This window comes from Periplaneta americana, chromosome 8, assembly GCF_040183065.1.
Source record: "Periplaneta americana isolate PAMFEO1 chromosome 8, P.americana_PAMFEO1_priV1, whole genome shotgun sequence".
NCBI lineage: Eukaryota > Metazoa > Arthropoda > Insecta > Blattodea > Blattidae > Periplaneta > Periplaneta americana.
Genome location: NC_091124.1, coordinates 139,167,660 through 139,187,270, shown reverse-complemented (window position 1 = coordinate 139,187,270; position 19,611 = coordinate 139,167,660). Strand labels below are relative to the sequence as shown.

The 19,611-nt window shown below is 34.9% G+C and overlaps 1 long non-coding RNA gene across 1 annotated transcript; it reads left to right on the top strand.

The window, feature by feature from the left end:
* The first annotated feature begins 11,174 nt into the window (after nucleotides 1–11,174).
* Nucleotides 11,175–19,313, top strand: LOC138705092 (uncharacterized). Its single transcript, XR_011333611.1, has 3 exons — nucleotides 11,175–11,652; nucleotides 15,296–15,421; nucleotides 16,565–19,313. It is a non-coding gene; the product is annotated as an uncharacterized lncRNA (long non-coding RNA).
* The last annotated feature ends 298 nt before the right edge of the window (nucleotides 19,314–19,611 follow it).

Below are 19,611 nucleotides of genomic sequence, written 5' to 3'. Positions count from 1 at the left end.
ACCATACTTTATACAGGGTGTTTAAAAAATACGGGGCATAATTTCAGGTATGTATTTCCCACATGTAGACAATCAAAATAGTTCATTACAACATGTGTCCGGAAATGCTTTATTTCAGAGTTATGGCGTTCACAACATTGAAATTCACCGGAACGTTTTTCTTTCCGCAGGTCGTTGCCGTCAAAGAAGACATTAAGAGGGCACTCTGACAGTTCATTCCGAGGCGAAGGTTACATTCAGTGTTGTGTAAGCGTTAGACTGTGCAACATGTATTCAAATCAAGAGCTGGCAAAGATACACTTCATGTATGGTAAGGCGGACAGCAATGCTGCGCTGGCTCGTCGTATGTACCAGGAGAGGTACCCACAGCGACAATGTCCAGATCGGAAGACATTTGTACGTCTCCATTACCGTCTGTGCGAGTATGGAAAATTTAACTCTCCTGGTTTGGGAAGGGGACGACCAAGATCTACAACTCCAGAAGTACAGGAGGAGATTCTGGAGGCTGTGAACATGACTCCTATCAGCACACGAAGGGTAGCGTTGCAAGTCAATGTTCCTCATACGACTGTCTAGAGACTGTTGAAAGAATATCAATTGTATCCTTATCATTTGCAACGTGTACAGGCCCTGTCACCAGCAGATTACCCTGCACGAGTTAGGTTCTGTCAGTGGTTCTTGCAGCAGTGTGGTGTAAATCCGAACCTTCCTGCCTTAGTATTATTTACATATGAAGCACAGTTCACACGAGATGGCATAACAAATTTCCACAATCAGCATGTATGGGCGTATGAAAACCCACGTGCAACTGTTCCATCTCATCACCAGGTGCGGTTCTCCCTCAACATGTGGGCCGGTATCATTGGTGATCGATTAGTTGGACCCCATGTACTTGTAAATAGACTTACGGGGCAGGCGTACACAAACTTCCTGGAAAACACCATACCTCATGTTTTAGAAGACACTCCACTGATCAATCATCAACACATTCACTTCTTGCATGATGGCGCTCCTGCACACTTCAGTCGTACGGCTCGCCGGTACTTGGATCGAAGGTTTCCTGATCAATGGATAGGTAGAGGTGGCCCAATTGCTTGTCCTCCACGCTCACCTGATCTGAACCCTCTCGATTTCTACTTGTGGGGCCATTTAAAATCATTGGTTTATTCGTCTCCGGTGCCTGATTTGGAATCCCTTCGGAATCAAATTGTGGCATGTTCTGAGGACATACTCAATACTCCTGGAGTTTGGGATCGTGTTCGCAGGTCAATGAGACATCGATGTGAGGTCTGTATTCAAGCAGGAGGTGGACATTTTGAACATCTTCTGTAATGACAACGACCTGCGGAAAGAAAAACATTCCGGTGAATTTCAATGTTGTGAAGGCCATAACTCGGAAATGAAGCATTTCCAGACACATGTTGTAATGAACTATTTTGATTGTCTACATGTGGGAAATACATACCTGAAATTATGCCCCGTATTTTTTAAACACCCTGTATATTAGTAAAAGACATAAAAAAGATTGTGGAACATATTTCTGTGGCAGATCGAATGAAAGAGACTAAAAGTATCAGAAGAAAAGAAAAAAAAGATCTAAAATCAATGTTACAATACATGCCTGCAATAATGTTGATTATTATAAGAAAACTGTTTTGAATCATGTTTTGTAAAAAAGAAATTGGAGGTACACTCTTTATGCATGTTACAAGTTTCTATTTCTTTTCACTTTTGGGTTTTATCTCCAACACAAATTATGCTCCCGAATTACTATGTTGCAAGATTTATTCGTTTTTATTGATTGATTATAAGTGTTTTACAAAATACAACTTAGTTATAATACTTAGTTCATTAAAATCTATTACAGTATTCCATAATTAACTCATCAAACTTCAATTCACATTTTTTCAGTTGTCCAAGTAGTAGAGATAGAACCATTAAGAACTGAAGCGACGATATCTTTAGCAATAGAGAAATTGAAAAATATGTCACCAGGTTGTGATAGCTTACAAGCAGAACTATTTAAACATGGAGGGAATGAATTACAGATGAAGCTACATGAATTAACTTGATTTGGAAAAAGGAAATGATCCCTGAAGAATGGAAAAAAGGGCTAATTTGTCCTATATTTAAAAAAAAAAAAAAAGGAGGACCCCCCCCCCCCCTATAATGTACAAATTATTGTGGAATCACGCTGCTAAATGTCACATATAAAATACTTCCAAGAATAATATACAATAAATTGTTACTTTATGTAGAAAAAGAAATTGGTCTCTATCAAAAAAGTTTTAGAGAGAGAATGTAAACTATAGACCAGATATTTACCTTGAGACAGGTCCTTGAGAAAGTCAATGAGTTCAACATACACTCATCATCTATTAAAGCTGCTTATAATAGTATCAACAGAGAACAACTTTGCTTGACAATGCTGGAACTCAGCATACCATTAAAGTTTATACAGTTAGTGAGAATTAGTGCTGTCGATTGATCAAAATATTTAATCGATTAACTATTTGAATTTAATTGATAGATCAATCAACTCGATTATTCGATTAAATATTTTTGATTGATAATCTTACAACAGAAATTGATCGATTAATCAATTAAATCCCACAACACTAGTAAGAATGAGCATGGAAAAGGTACAATGCAGTGTAAAAATTCAGAAGAACGTTAGCCACGAATTTAAAAGTAATATTGCATTGTGACAGGGGAATGGCTTATCTTGTCTCCTCTTTAACATCACACTGGAGAAAGCCATAAGAGATTGAGGCATACAAAGAGAAAAAAATATTGCTACAAAGTCTATCTAATTGTTAACATATGCTGATGATGTGGATATTATTGGCAGATCATGTACTGCAATGGTGGATGCCTTTCTTGCTCTAGCCCTTAGTGCAAAAAGAATGGATTAACTATTAATGGAAAAAAGACAAAATATATGACCTCAGACAGAAGATATGCTAATACACCTGAAATACACATAGAGAGTTATGTCTTTGAAAAAGTGGAGTCCTTTACTTACCTGGAATCCATAGTACACATGAATAATGATATCACACAGGAAATAAAACATTGTATAACAGTGGTGAACAAGTGCTACTTTGGATTGCTACAGCACATGAAAAGCCATGTTCTACTGAGATCTATAAAGGTACTGATCTGTAAAACTCTGATAAGGCCAATTCTCACATACGCATCTGAAACATGGACTATTAGCAAAACAAATGAGTATGACCTCTTCTGTTTTGAGAGGAAGATACTAAATAGGATATATGGACCAGTATTTGAGAATGGCATATGGAGGAAGAGGTACAACCAAGAGCTGTATACACTCTTTAAGAATCCTGATATCAGTAAATATATCAAGATATCCAGATTGAGGTGGGCAGGACATCTAATGAGAATGAAAGATGAAGAAATTCCAAGGAAAATAATAACACTACAAATGGGTGGTCAGAGGGGGAGAGTAAGGCTAAGAATGCGGTGGATAGATGGAGTGAATGGGGATGCTGTATCATTAAGAATGAGGAACTGGAGAATGATTGTGTTGGATTGGGACAGGTGGAGGAGAGTTCTTGAAGAGGCCCAGCTTCAGAGATGAATTGTAGCGCTATGGATGATAAATTGAAATCATTCCTACACTAGTGGTGAATTCATAATTATTGTCAATTTACGTATTTATTTATGCATTCATGAGTTACAGTAAACAAGCGTAGCCATTCTCAAATTTGTAGAAGAAAAATTATATCTCACAACGATTTTTAGTCTATACATAGAAAAAGTATGCTTCACATGTAATGATGCAACAGAAGCATAATTGAAATAATATCACAGCCAATATTTGCAATATCTGGGTAACATCGGCAAAACATCAGAAATTTTGCTAAGAGAGTTGTATCCATCATTTGTGTCTGACATCTTTTTCGTGTTTGTACTTACACGTTTCGTAATTTCCCCTTTAACATGATTTATATTATAAACAATATTTTTCTCATCAGTATTATTTGAGTAGCGAGTTTTAAAGTAGATGTTTCTAATGCTTCAACTGCAGCTTTTAAACCCCAAAATTCGAACAAATATATTGGATGTCTGCATCATCAAATACTTGGGATATTTTGATTCCTATATCATCACTTGAATCAAATGGCGGGCGGAACCATTTGATTTCTGATTGGATATTGTCATAATAATAATGTTCAACCATGTTTCCCATCAGATAATGATTGTAGTTGTTGGAATAGGTACCTTAACACTTTTTTAACATTAGTAAATTGATTGTCAGGAAATTGCGCTCTCGCCTCTTTTGCAAATCTGTCACAAGTGTGTGCAAGACATGTTACATGTATCATACTCAAATAATGCTGTTGAAGAAACTTCGCTAGTTTCTTCATATAGTAGGTTGCAACTTTTGTGACATAGACATTTTGATACATTACAAGTAATCTCAGCACTATTAAAAAGTTCTATGGTAGAATACTTAACCTTGTCTAATACTTCAGTGGTTAGAAGATAGTCTATTGACACTTCTCCATTTAATGCACCTACAACTACTTTATTAATTGACACCCAAATTTTCTTATCTCTTCATTTATTTTACACTTCACTTATATATTTGTCATGTGAATGTTGTACATAATTCTTCCTCAGTGTTGATTCTGTAGGAATTTTCCTCCCTTTGTACTTTTATTTGTTAGTGGAATATTTGTTGCAATAAATGCTTCGCATGGATCTTCAGAAAATGTTCTTTCACGTAATTTGCGATGAAGACTCCTGTTTACGTCTGATTGAGGTTCTATCTGATATGTACATCTATTATCAAGAAGTACATTTCACTTGACGATATGTCAGAGGAAGAACAATTGTTTGTATATATCTAAAGTCTGACTAGTGTATTATGTAGCTAGTTGACGATGTATGCAATGGAGGGGGAAAAGAATGGCCACCCTACCCCATTATCTCCTAGCCTAGTTGCCTAATAAATGGTGCTATGTTAGTACCACTTGTGAGGTTTAGACGTGTCTTCAGACAGTTGACTAAACAACTCCTGTTGTACCTACTGGGTCATCCAATTATCATCTGATCAGAGCTATGGCAGGAATTGTGCCGGCCGATAAGCTATCACTTACTGCTGGCCTGGCAATACAGGAGTCCATGGTTCAGCAGTTAATTGTTATGCTAGAGTGACTGCCTAATAAATTCTAATGCACATTAAAGTTATGTACTCACCCATTTCACGTGCAAAGAGATGCTTGAATTACCTGCCTATGAAAGCACATATTTCTGGCATCTCAGAAAATTTCTCTGTCATGCACTTTAGTCAAAGTCCATGTATAAAATCTAATCCAAAATGCAGGATCACCTGGTTTAAAATCTTGCATCACAGTACATTCATAAGGTTTAACTTGAGTAACTTCGTAGCCCTTTGTACAAAATCATAATAAATCTCCATTTGCTGATTAAGATGGCTGAGATTTCTTAGGGAAATTTTTCAGTGTTGTCCAATGTCATCAAGATTTTCTTCTGTGAGTACTGTACCATTGGATTAAAAAAGAATGGGCCGACACTTGGTAGTTTAAATGTAAAGTTTTTAAGTCAGGTTCACACGAGTAAACTCATTGTGTTCGAAAGCAATGCTGTGATATTTGTTCCTGTTGATTCTTTGATTGTGATCTGTCTACAATGCAGCAAGTGCTATGAGGTGGTGTAGTGTAGTCTTGTTCATATAACAGCCTGTCAGACATAATACAAATATAACCAAACTTATTGTTAATAAAATATTTATGAAAATAATTGACAGGTTCTTTTGTAACATTCTCTTTTTTTAACAGCGATCGAAGGGTAAAGTTTCTGATTTCGAAACCAGAGGTAAGCTCGCTTCCCAGCAGGGTTGATTTTTTTATTGTATTATTTTATATATTTAATGACAAGTTTAGATTTAGATTTATTTAATAATAACATATACATAAAAACGTTACATTAAAGTACCCTGAAAGAACAAAGCTCGTGTTCGGGGATAGTTCCGTTTTGATAGAAAGACTTGAAAATGACATACAATTTTACATTTTTCACTAAACATACCTATTTTTTCTGTAAGATTCTGATTAAACAGATTATACATACTGGTAATTCACAAAAATAGAAATCTCTACTGTTTCTAAAATAAAATTTAAAATTCTTGCACTAAGATCACATTCTTAAGAAGAGTAGATAGAAACATACATATTTTGTAGACAAAATACTTAAGAAAAAAAGGTCACATAAAATGATGATAAAGTTAATAGTAATAATAATAATAATAATAATAATAATAATAATAATACTAATACTAGTAATAACTGAGTGAGAAAAGAGATGATGTTGAGATTGGTGGATTAATATTAACTTATTATTAGTATTGTAATTAGTACAGGTCATGTTGATATAGTAATCAAGATACGATAGAAAAAATTAACTTAGGATAGAAATAAAATTGTTTTACAATACATGGTACATATAATACAGGGAAGTCTGTCATATAAATTTTTTAATTCTGGATCTGAAAATTTCAGTGCTTAAAGTAGTCAATTCTGGGTGAAATTTTATTATCAAATTATATAGACGTGGACCATAATTTGTACTGTGTAGTAAAGCAGCAGCATTTAGGTTCAACTAAATTAAGAATTTCATTTCGTCTTGTATTATGATCATGTGGCTGAGCTACAAATTTCATTCTATTTTCATGATAGAATTTCATTATTTATAAATTTGGTCAATTCTAAAAACATTCAATTCGAAATGGATCAAATTTGTTGGATATTCCAGTCCCTTTTCAAACAAATTTTGATTATACGTTTTTGCAACATAATTAGAGGAAGAAGAGCAGTTTTTGTAATGCCTCCCTATCCAGTTAGACCATATTGGATAACAGATTCAACTATAGCCAAATAAACCAAATGTAATACATGAATAGGCAAGTAATGGCGAAGGTTTACAAATTTGTAAATTGTTTCACGGATCCTGTTACATAGAAAGGTGATTTGTCTATCCCATTTCAAGTGCTGATCATCAATAATTCCCAGGTATTTCACATCGACAGATTCATTCAGGCAAGGGCATTTACAGGTTGTAGGGAGTTTACAAAATGAGTTGTGGATTATTAATTCTAAATGAGAAAGTGATTTCAATTTGTTCAATCCAAAGACTGTTAAAGAAATGGCACCAAAGTAGTTTTAGTTATATTTAGAGATAGCAAATTTGTATCAAGCCAATTTTTGATCAAATTTATACCTACATTGGCATATTTATAAGTGTCCTCGGAAGTTAAACCACTGAAAATCACCACCGTATCATTAGTGTAAGATTAACAAGAGCCATTATGTACTTTCAAATCAGTGTTTAATAAATCATTAATATATATTAAAAATAGAATATAACCTAAAATTGTCCCCTGCGGGACACCTACATCAATATTTACATTTTCACTGATATTATCAATTTTGGTTACCTGATTTCTTTTGTTTAAGTATGATTGAAATAACTTATGCGCAATACCTCCTGACTCCTATATCAAATAATTTGTCCAGAAGTAAACATGGTTAATCGTGTCAAAAGCTTTCCTTGAATCTAAGAAAATCCCTAAACATTTAGAACCGTTATCTAACTCCTGCATAAATTTACCAGTGACTTCAATAATTGCATCATCTGTAAATAATTTATTTCTGAAACCATACTGATGTTTGGACAAAATTTCATTTTTATCTAAGTAATTTACTAATCTGTTTTTTAAACATTTTTCGGAGAAACTGCACTTAGTGTCCCGCAAGAAATTTTTCAAAGTCCAATGATGGGACACTGCGCATCAGTGTTGCCAACACATAAATTATATTCCCGTCAGTAAAACACCTGGAAATCCGTCAGAATCCGTCAAAATTAAAAAAAGGACCCACTCAATATACCTACTTATATATAAATAAAAAATCAAATTTTAACACAACTTACCAATCTTGATTAAAGTAATAATTCATCCACATCATCTGCCTCTAGTACTGCAGTTGATGTGCTGGGTTGGTCTACGCTGCCATTGTGCCAGTTTGGTTGAGAACATCGTCTGGTAGGGTACAGTCATGACAGCATATTTTACACGCTTAAGTCCAGCACGCACAGTTAGGATCGAATTCACCATATTGGTTTTAAGTCTATTTCTAAGGGATGTTTTCACATTGTTGAGCATACTAAATGCTCTCTCCACGTCAGCATTCGACCACAGTAAAACCAAAATCATCATGGCAAAGTCTGAGAGTTCTTGAAATGCATTTTGAGAACTTGCATCCTTATATGACGCGATATCATGCCAAAATTCAATTGTGTTGGTAACATTTTGCCATTGAACAGTGGTTAATTTAGACCATTGAAAATCAATTTTTGTTATTACATTTCCAGTTAACCCTAATTCTTTGGCTAATGGGATTATACTCTCTTTAACTACTCTCAAACACTGTTCTGGTGCAATTAAAGACACTTTTTGCAAAACCTGTACATTCCTCGGCAGTCTGCTAAGCAAAACAGAAAATTTTCGCAAATATTGCGAAACACTTTTTCATTAACAGGGCTGATTTTATTGTCCTTTTTCAAATCAGTTAATAAAATGTCTACTTCATGGCCAAGATAAATATTAGGGGACTTGTATTTTCTAACTTCCACGGTTAGCAGATCTCCCCTATAACCAGGCACAACAATTCGTCTAGTAATACCTACAATGAGTAGAATTAAATCTTTAAGAAGCTTCGAAGGATCTGCTGTACTTGACTGGAATGACTTATTGACTTTCTGACATTCTTCTAGATACGATTTAAGAAATACAAGATAGAGTTTTTGATGACGTCACAGTACATACCATATAAGAGTTCAGCTGCGTAGCACTTATTTTGAAGTCTAGATGTCTCAAAATGTGTCTGTAATTTAAACCACTGATTTAGTATGCGATTGGCAGCAACTTCAATCGATAGCCACCTTGTATTTGACTGCTATACAATTTTAAGGGGATCGGCTCTATTATTTATTTTTTTATTATTTTATTGGGTTATTTTACGACGCTTTATCAACATCTAGGTTATTTAGCGTCTGAATGAAATGGAGGTGATAATGCCGGTGAAATGAGTCATGGGGTCCAGCACCGAAAGTTACCCAGCATTTGCTCATATTGGGTTGAGGGAAAACCCCGGAAAAAACCTCAACCAGGTAACTTGCCCCGACCGGGAATCGAACCCGGGCCACCTGGTTTCGCAGCCAGAAGCGCTGACCGTTACTCCACAGGTGTGGACTCTATTATTTATTGTTTGGAATAAAAACCTACATGTAATCTGTCGAGAAGATGACTTTGAAAACCAAGAATAAGTTTCAGATATTAAAAATTCAACACTTTTTGGCAACATTTCTGCAGCAGAAGACACAGCTAACTGAACTGAGTGACAAACACATGGAATCAATTATGCAAGATTACTGACTTCCTGCTTCAGTTTCTGATAGATCCCATTGTTAATGCCTACCATTACTGACGCATTGTCGGTCCCCACGCCTCTCATTTGTTTAATGTCTAACCCGCAGTCTGAAAGTAATGACTTTATTGCACTCACAATACAATCTGCATTTTTCTGTTCTAGTTCAACAATTCCAAGAAAAGTGGATACAATTTTATGTTGTTATTTCGAATAATATACAATGCACACAGCCAGTAGTTTTATGACCGAAATATCTGTCGATACGTCAATAAGAAGACTAAAGTGGCCACTATCAATATCGCTCTGTAGTTCTCATTTAAAATGTTGGAAAAGAATATTCCTAATCAAACCACTACACTTTGTGCGGTGAAGTCGTAAAAGAGAAGCATGGTCAGCACCTTTAAAAAATCTCTTGGTAAGCTCAGAAAGATGATCAACAGACCTTATTGAGCAATGGTTAATCACAAAAAGTGAAAGAGCAGCCTCAGCAGCTGCACATTCGTACGTATATTTGACTGGTATAAATTGCAATTTTGACTGGCGCGAAGTTGAAAATGGTTCTGATGTTTTTAAATGTTTCTTAGTTCTTCCATGATCGAGTAAATCTGACAATCACACATTCAGACTGCACTGACAAGACTTGCACCGCGCAATACTAGGGTCTCCAGGCACCTCCAACAGCCAATCCTTCACTCTTTCATCACTTAACCACTCTTTTCTAAATCTTCTAGTATAGCTCTTATCTTTCTTTTCTGACATGTTAAATCTGTCAATAAAACATTCACAAAGCAGTACAGACACTAATAATCGTTTCACTTAAAAAAAATGCAATATAGGTAACGCGATATAGAAACAAACGTACACTTACGGGGCACACTACACAGTACGAACACAGAATAATTAATTACACTTTGTGATGCAATCAGCTCCATCTCAAGATTCTCGACACGTGAGTCACCGATTCGTTTTAATAGAATATGTTTGTTTAATTTTTTAAACCAATGCCAAGCTATGTGTCCACTTGCTGCAGGCCTGATAAAGACAGCTTCTGTTGGGAGCGAGGTCTTATTTGGGATACACTTTTGTTATGCCGACCTTCCACCTCACATTCCAATACACGGTAGTAATCGTGTCTTCAAGTCGGAGGAAAGTTGCATTAGCGTTCATACTCGGCGTAACCGTCAACCTCTGACTTGATTACGAGGAAATTTGAAACGGAAGATTCCTTAACATGGTAGTAGTAGTAGTAGTAGTAGTAGTAGGTTTATTTTGCCTGGCAGAGTTAAGGCCATGAGGCCTTCTCTTCCACTCAACCAGGTTTCAATAATATACATGAGATACAAAATTTGATTACAAAACAACACAAAAGAAAATATCTTAGAAATTACATAAAATATAATAGTACGGTACGGACAGGGCTATTCAAAGAAAAAGTAAGATTCCCCAAAAATTAAAAAATTGAAAATGACAGCAGCTAAAAAAAGTAAAAAACCGCCGACGTAAATCGTAATTTCCGCCAGGAAATCCGTCACCCGTCAAAGCCATTTTTTTCCCGTCCGCTACTTTGAAATTCCGTCAGTTTTGACGGAATTCCCGTCCAGTTGGCAACACTGCTGCGCATGCGCAAGACACAGACAAGTAAAGGAGCTACCACACCATAGACAAAGCCAGGGGGGTTTAACTCAAATGATAGATGTTGGATGTGGTTGGATGCTCATAGATGTTCCTTAGTTTGCCGCATGTGGTCAGGACAGCGCTGGCTGATTTCGATCACAGAGTTTGTAAAATTAGCAGTACAAAACTCTTTGGTTTCGAAAGTTCTTTGGTTATAAGTTTTGCCAATATGACAGTTTTAAACATATATTATTAATATCCATTATTTACAGAATGTGTCAGTTTTATAACATTCCGATTATTATTACTATTACTATATAGCCAATTTGCATTTTCATTCGAGGACAAAGTAGCCATATTAGTCTACTGTGTATGACCTATTAACCCCATTTGTTCAGTTGATCGATTGTTGGGTGTTGGCATTCCTATACTGTTTAAATCTTGTATAAATTATGGAATGGACGAACATGGCTGCTAAAGGAAGAAATTTGAACAGATCAAGTTAATTTAGAAGTTACTGGTGCTTTCCTGCAACAAGAAATAATTCGCAACGTTAAAGGTAAGAAAGAAATACGTTTGAGATTACAAGACTTCACGTCACCTACACGGTTCAACTTTTCTTTCAACTTCACACATTCAAGCAATATGGCGTACCTTGTAGATAAAAAATCTTAATGTATCTTAATTCAACAAGCGCTTTAAACTTGATTCCTTCAATATTCTTCCCTGACTGCGTGCGTACGAGCATGAAAAATTGAACCGTGTAGATGCAGCTTAACTGCATCATCATGTTTTTTTAATTTAAACTGAATTCTTCCATCATATCTTAAACGTTTATTAAACTGAGATCTGTAATTGTTTTAACCTTTCGTCACTCGCACTGTTGGACTTTATCCAACACATTTTTATCTTTGATTATTATTCCTCTCATAGGTCATATTTTGACTAACACCCCAATTCTATTCCATTATTGACATTTCTCGATATGTTTACGAAACATTTCATATATATTAATTGCTTAAAACAGTCAGTACTGTTTGAAACGTTGCTTACGAGATTATAATCTCGTAAGCAACGGTTTGAAAGGTACTGGAGTGTGCACCGTTTGACTATATCCAACGCGCTAGCGGCCGTGTAAGCAAATTTGTGCTCTTGCTATTTCTATTTTTCTTAGCAATTTCATTGCCAAAAAGAGATATTGTACGCATGTATGTATGTATGTATGTATGTATGTATGTATGTATGTATGTATGTATGTATGTATGTATGTATGCCAGCATGTATGCGTGTATGTATGCCAGCATGTATGCGTGTATGTATGAATGTCTGAATGTGTGTATGTATATATGTATGCATGTATGTATGTCATTATGCGTGTATTTGTGTATGTGTGTATGTATGTTTGTATGTATGTATGCATGCATGTATGTATGAATGCATGTGTGTATGTATGTATAAGAATAGTCTCGTTTACATATTCTAGCTATGTCAAAGTTGAAGACATCCCTGGAATTCTGCAAAAAATGGACGAAGCAGAAGAAGAAGAGCACAAAAAGAATGCAGCTACTAAGAACAATGAACGTGATAGCGAATTTAGTGACGAAGAATGTGAACACAGTGAGCATGAATCTGAATCAGAACTGGAGGTAGATGAAGTATACAGAGTAGTGTTGAAATTTCAGGTTGTGAACACAGTGAATATGAATCTGAATCAGAACTGGGGGAAGATGAAGATGCACAAAGGAGTGTTGAAATTCCAGGTTTTGAACACAGTGAACATGAATCTGGTCAGAACTGGAGGGAGATGAACGTACACAGTGGAGTGTTGAAATTCCAGGTTGTGAACGCAGAGAACATGAATCTGAATCATAACTGGAGGAAGTTGAAGGTGCACAGAGGATTGTTGAAATTCCAGGTTGTGAACACAGTGAACATGAATCTAAATCACAACTGGAGGAAGTTGAAGATGCACAGAGCACTGTTGAAATTCCAGGTTGTGAACACAGTGAACATGAATCTAAATCACAACTGGAGGAAGTTGAAGGTGCACAGAGCATTGTTGAAATTCCAGGTTGTGAACACAGTGAACATGAATCTGAATCATAACTGGAGGAAGTTGAAGGTGCACAGAGCATTGTTGAAATTCCAGGTTGTGAACACAGTGAACATGAATCTAAATCACAACTGGAGGAAGTTGAAGATGCACAGAGCACTGTTGAAATTCCAGGTTGTGAACACAGTGAACATGAATCTAAATCATAACTGGAGGAAGTTGAAGGTGCACAGAGCATTGTTGAAATTCCAGGTTGTGAACACAGTGAACATGAATCTGAATCATAACTGGAGGAAGTTGAAGGTGCACAGAGCATTGTTGAAATTCCAGGTTGTGAACACAGTGAACATGAATCTAAATCACAACTGGAGGAAGTTGAAGGTGCACAGAGCATTGTTGAAATTCCAGGTTGTGAACACAGTGAACATGAATCAAAATCACAACTGGAGGAAGTTGAAGGTGCACAGAGCATTGTTGAAATTCCAGGTTGTGAACACAGTGAACATGAATCTGAGTCAGAACTGGAGGAAGTTGAAGGTGCACAGAGCATTGTTGAAATTCCAGGTTGTGAACACAGTGAACATGAATCAAAATCACAACTGGAGGAAGTTGAAGGTGCACAGAGCATTGTTGAAATTCCAGGTTGTGAACACAGTGAACATGAATCTGAGTCAGAACTGGAGGAAGTTGAAGGTGCACAGAGCATTGTTGAAATTCCAGGTTGTGAACACAGTGAACATGAATCTAAATCACAACTGGAGGAAGTTGGAGGTGCACAGAGCATTGTTGAAATTCCAGGTTGTGAACACAGTGAAAATGAATCTGAATCAGGGGGGAAGATGAAGGTGCACAGAGAAGTGTAGAAATTCCAGGTTGTGAACACAGTGAACATGAATCTCAATCAGAATTGGAGGGAGATGGAGGTACAAAGGGGAGTGTTGAAATTCCAGATTGTTAATACAGTGAACATGAATGTGAATCATAACTGGAGGAATTTGAAGATGCACAGAGGAGTGTTGAAATTCCAGGTTGTGAACACAGTGAACATGAATCTAATTTGGAACTCGAGGGAGATGAAGATATACAGGGGAGTGTTGAAATTCCAGGTTGTGAACACAGTGAACATGAATCTGAATCAGATCTGGAGGAAGATCAAGGTACACAAGGGAGTGTTGAATGATTACAAAATAAGCATATGAAAGTCACATCGATTTGTGTTGAGATTAGGGCACACAAAACTTTTAACTATGTCAGCTGTTACATTTGTGACTGCTTGTAGCTATATATATATATAAATTGTATAATAATAATAATAATAATAATTATTATTATTATTATCATCATCATTATTCTTGTCTCGAAAAAACCAGGGCTCAAATATTATATATATATATATATATATATATATACAGTCTGTATTTATTAATATGTAATATATACATATTAATATATAATATAGCAAAGAATTCGCATATTTAGATAAAAAAACTGATGTCTTGAATAATTAAATGTAGGTTGGATAAATCCAATGTGCGAGTGATTGTGTAATAATTGGGCATGCGAGTGATGAAAGGTTAAGGGATAAACTTCAGAACGCGATTACCTTCCTTCTACCACTACCACATGATGAACTGGCTTCTGTGTTGAATTACAAGAGTGTATTAGGCCTAACTGCAATTACGCCAAGAGCTTTAAAGGTAAGCTAACAGAGTTAAAATACACTTTGGGTATGAACAAACATCTTATTTTTGTATATAGCTAAGTTAAGTTGGTCAGACATCTTAAAATTCGTGGGACAGAATCTGATATGACTAAATATGTTGTTCCCGGTTTATTGATTTACAGTTGCGTTACCAAAGGATGGCGTACCCTAGCTTGGTAACGCAATAGTAAAGAAGTGTCGTTCCCGAAAAGACATATTTTAGAAAATTTGACTTTACAGTTACCAGGAGTACCTTTACTCGAATAATTTTGATAAAATATAAAGAGTTAAATTGCCGGAGATATTTATTATTTTATAGAGTCGTGGATAGAATTCTTCCAGGAATATTTCCCAAACGTCGATTATACTGCAATCCTTCAATTGTTCTATGAAATGTAGTGTTATTAATGCATTATATGATACTAGCCTACTGCTGGTTTGTTTCAGTTGATAGACAAATGGCAGAGTTTTACACTGTGAATGTGCTGCAGTGTACTGACAGAAATCGGATAGTAATGAGAAGACCTGGTTATTCCTGTTTCCTGTGCCAAGTAATGCAGCACAGCTTAAAAGGTAAGCGATGCCGTTGGCATAAGCTCAATGCAAAGATATCCTTATATATTTTCAATAAATAGTCAGGGTTGGTAAACTGTAGTGATTTTAAAATTTAAGTGAGAATTTTTTGTCGAAATCAGATTTGTTTATTAAAATGAGTTTTTGCCTTCTTTTGTAATTCATTTAAACATAATTTGTGCATTAGTTCCTACATAATTGTGTATTTTTTAATGTGTTGTTTTAAGTACTTAACAACATCGCTTCAAAAATAATTTACTATGTTTACACATAGGCCTCATTATTAATACATGAAGAGTTACAGCACTAATAACCTGCACTTAATGATAATAATAATAATAATTAGCTTGGACTTAGGCAAGATATTATGCTCAGTTTGTTATTCATTAGAAAAGAATTCAACTATTTAGAGAGATTAATATTTACAAATAAATTTATCAGAAGAGCTTAGCATTGTGTGTTTTCAAAATAAATACGTAGTCCATTTGGCATTGTGCAACTTTTACTTTGATATTGTTATGGGCTACAGTAATTCATTTCAATCCTCAGCATCATACTATGCTTTAATTAGATGGTGATTCCGAAAGTAGGCTCTACTTGACTACCTGTACCATGTGTTCTGTTGCTCCTTAATTAGGATTTAGGAAAAGACATATGAGAAGCAAAGTTTCAAAACCTATCCATTTCTTCAGAAAATGCTTGAATTATATGTCTGTAATAAACAAAGATTTTTCTGTGGTGAAATGTTATATGAATTTATAGGAAGAAAAATATATTTCACCATAGAAAATATTTTATTCATTGCAGAGATGCAAGTTTTTGGCATCTGAAGTGTATTTTCTAAAAATGGACATGTCAAGTTTTGTAAGTTTGCTACTCATATATATTGCTAATAGTTTTAAGAAGCAGCAGAACAGTCATATGTAAAAACGTTTATATTTTTTTCTTCAGGAAGTTAATTTCTCATCTTAACCATGTTAGGTGCATATAATTTTAATCTGTGATTTAAGTAGTAACAATTATCTGATGTAAATAAAATGAAAATTATTTTATTTACATCATGATTAAATCATTAATTTAAATTATTACCAACCCTGGTTTGTGTTTTTTTCGAAGATAATAATAGAATTTTGATTGTAACAGGTACCAAATGTGGGCAGCTGTGGCAGAAAATCCTCATCCTTACAGAAGGGCATATATATATATGTGCAAGCCATTTTCGCAGTAATCAGTATAACGGTGACTTCAGGTACAACTTACTAAGAGGGGCCATTCCATCAAGAGATGCTTGGTGTCCCACTCAGGAACTACGATCCACTTCATCACCAGCCTACTTACATTAACCTTTTTCACCAGCTAACATAATTGCTTCATTCATTGCACTTCACTGTGGCATCAATTTGAACCTGCAGCTTTCTCAACTGGAGAGTTTTGGGTGCACTATTTACATAATTTTAGAGAATAAATGTGGCACAATACTCCAGCAATGGGGGCATAACCAGTCCAAGCACTGCCAGTATCGAAGCTCAAAATAAGGAAATGTGAAATATCGACTTATCTCTAATAAATTACATTGTACTTTTTCAATTAGGTATGCATGAGAACCTTAAAAGTACCACTTTTTTCTTTGTATGTATTTCTTAATGGTGCTTTTGTTGAACGCCTAAGATTAATTATTACAGTATGTCTGTTGTAGATAAATTGTTTTCTTTGTATTCTCTTTCAGTGAGTGATTCATTCATTGTCTTGATCTTTTAACAAAAATGTGTTTAATTTTGTTGACAAGTGTATGGTAATGGACTTTATTCATTATTATTATTATTATTATTATTATTATTATTATTTTTAGCTCATTTCGTTTAATGTGTTGATTTCTTCAGTTAATTGAAGGAAAATAAGGGGAATTCATTCATCTACATTATGAGCTATGTAATTTTTGTAATATATAGGGCAATGATAAATCTAACGATCTTTAAGACCCTAAGTTAACATTACATAGTAATATAAATACAAATAATAATTACTAGTACAATGAGCATTTCAGTTGTGTCAGCTATAGGGCATAGGATGGAGTCCAGTGGCAGCGATACGAATCTGCAGCTTCTGCAACTGGTGAGATTTGGGTGCATTATTTAGAATTTTTAGAGAGTAAATATGTTGATGTTTTCTAATGCCAGGCATTTGACAATAAAGTCATTTGACCTCTTGCACTCCAGTATTTTTCAAAATTATTGTCATGGTCAGCCACTGAAGCACAGATTTTGAGGTGTTCCAAATCCATTTCTTTGTTTGAGTAGCACAATGGACAGTTAGGAGATTGATATATTCCAATTCTATGCAGTAAAATAGTCCCCCAATCGGATTTCCGGGCGGGACTACTTTAATGGTACAGAAGCAACTAAATTTCTTATAATGGAATGCTTGTCGTATAACATCAGCTAAGAAAAGAGTAAATATGGTACAATATTTTGTCTCTTCTCACTTTATAGATCTCTTGGATATGGAACAACAAGTTTTGATGGAGAAATCATTGCAATAAGTGAAAGTCTCAGGAATCTTCTATGCCACATCAATAAATTTAAGAATGCAGTTATATTGTCAGACTCCAAAGCAGCTATTCTATCAATAGTCTCTAAACACACACCTTCATCTCAAAAACAGAAATAACTAAAATGCTCTCTCAATTAATATCACTCAATAAAAGAATTGTATTTCAATGGATACCATCCCATTATGGAATCCTCGGAAACGAGAATGCGGATGCTTTAGCAAAGAAGGGCAGCACTGCTACTTACAGATCTGTTACTAAATCTACGTATTATTCTGTGAAAAGATTTATTAAATCTACATACTTAGACTTCAACAAACAAAATGTGATAACACAATCTCAAGGGAAAAAATGAACTCTCTGCATCATAATCCACAGTTAATTCCCGATTTACCACGAAAATCGTCTGTAGCTGCATTTAGATTGGCAACAGGCCATGACTGTCTGGCCAAACACCTGCATAGAATTGGAATATATTAGTCCCCTAACTACCCACTGTGCAACTCAAACCAAGAAATGGCTTTGGAACACCTCAAAATCTGTGCTTCAGTGGCTGGCTGGCCATGATAATATCTTCGAAAAATATTGGAGTGCAAGAGGTCAAATGACTTTATTTTCAAACCCCTAGCATTAGAATACAACATCAACATATTTTGAACAATGGGGCCACAACCAAATCAAACACACTCAGTATCAAAGCTCAAAATTAGGAAATGTTGCGAAGTATAGATTTATCTCTAATAAATTGTATTGCACTTTTTCTAATATGTTCATTGTTTTGAATCAACTATACATCAGAGAATGAAAAATAATTTTTTATTTGTATTTCTTAATGGTGTTTTTATTGAAAGTCTAAGTTAATTTTATGTCTGTTGTAGATAAATAGTTTTCTTTGTATTCTTTATCAGTGGTGATTATTGATTACTTAGATTTTTAATATCCATATATTAAACTAATGGCAATTACTTTTAAAAATAGATGTTCAGCTCTGACGGTGTAAAACAAATAAAGTGGTGTTTTATAAATGTTTATGAACGTGCGTTGTACTATGTCACAGCAAAACATCTTATGACTATTTTCAGGCTAATGTTTGACATAAAAAAATTAAGAGCGAATTATAATTATATAACTGACCAATAATAACTTTGAAGTCAATATTCCAAAGTCAATCTTTGTTTTTATCTTCCAATACATAATACATAACATTATTTAAAACTAGTGCTTAAGGTGTTTTGGAGAGAAGTATCCTATCCTATTCGCATCCTGTATCTCAATTACATATTTTATCTAGAAGATGCAAAAACTTTTATTAGTCAAATTTGATAAATTAATTTAATAAAAGGGTTAAATGACGGTGTTAATAGAGGGAGTGTGTTAATGGTTTTCAGTTTCATGTTCAATCATTATATTTATATTCACATGTTAAAACAAAAATGTGATATAAATATTGTGGTTAAACATGTTATTTAAACTGATAAACCATTACACACTCCTTTGGCGATATGAAAAATACTAGTATGTGTTGGTATAATAGGTATCTGCAGTACCGATCGGGCTGTAATGTTGGCATAACGGATACCTGTAATACCGATCGGGCCGTGTAACATGGGATGTAGTTCCGCATTCTGCCGCTATTTGTAAC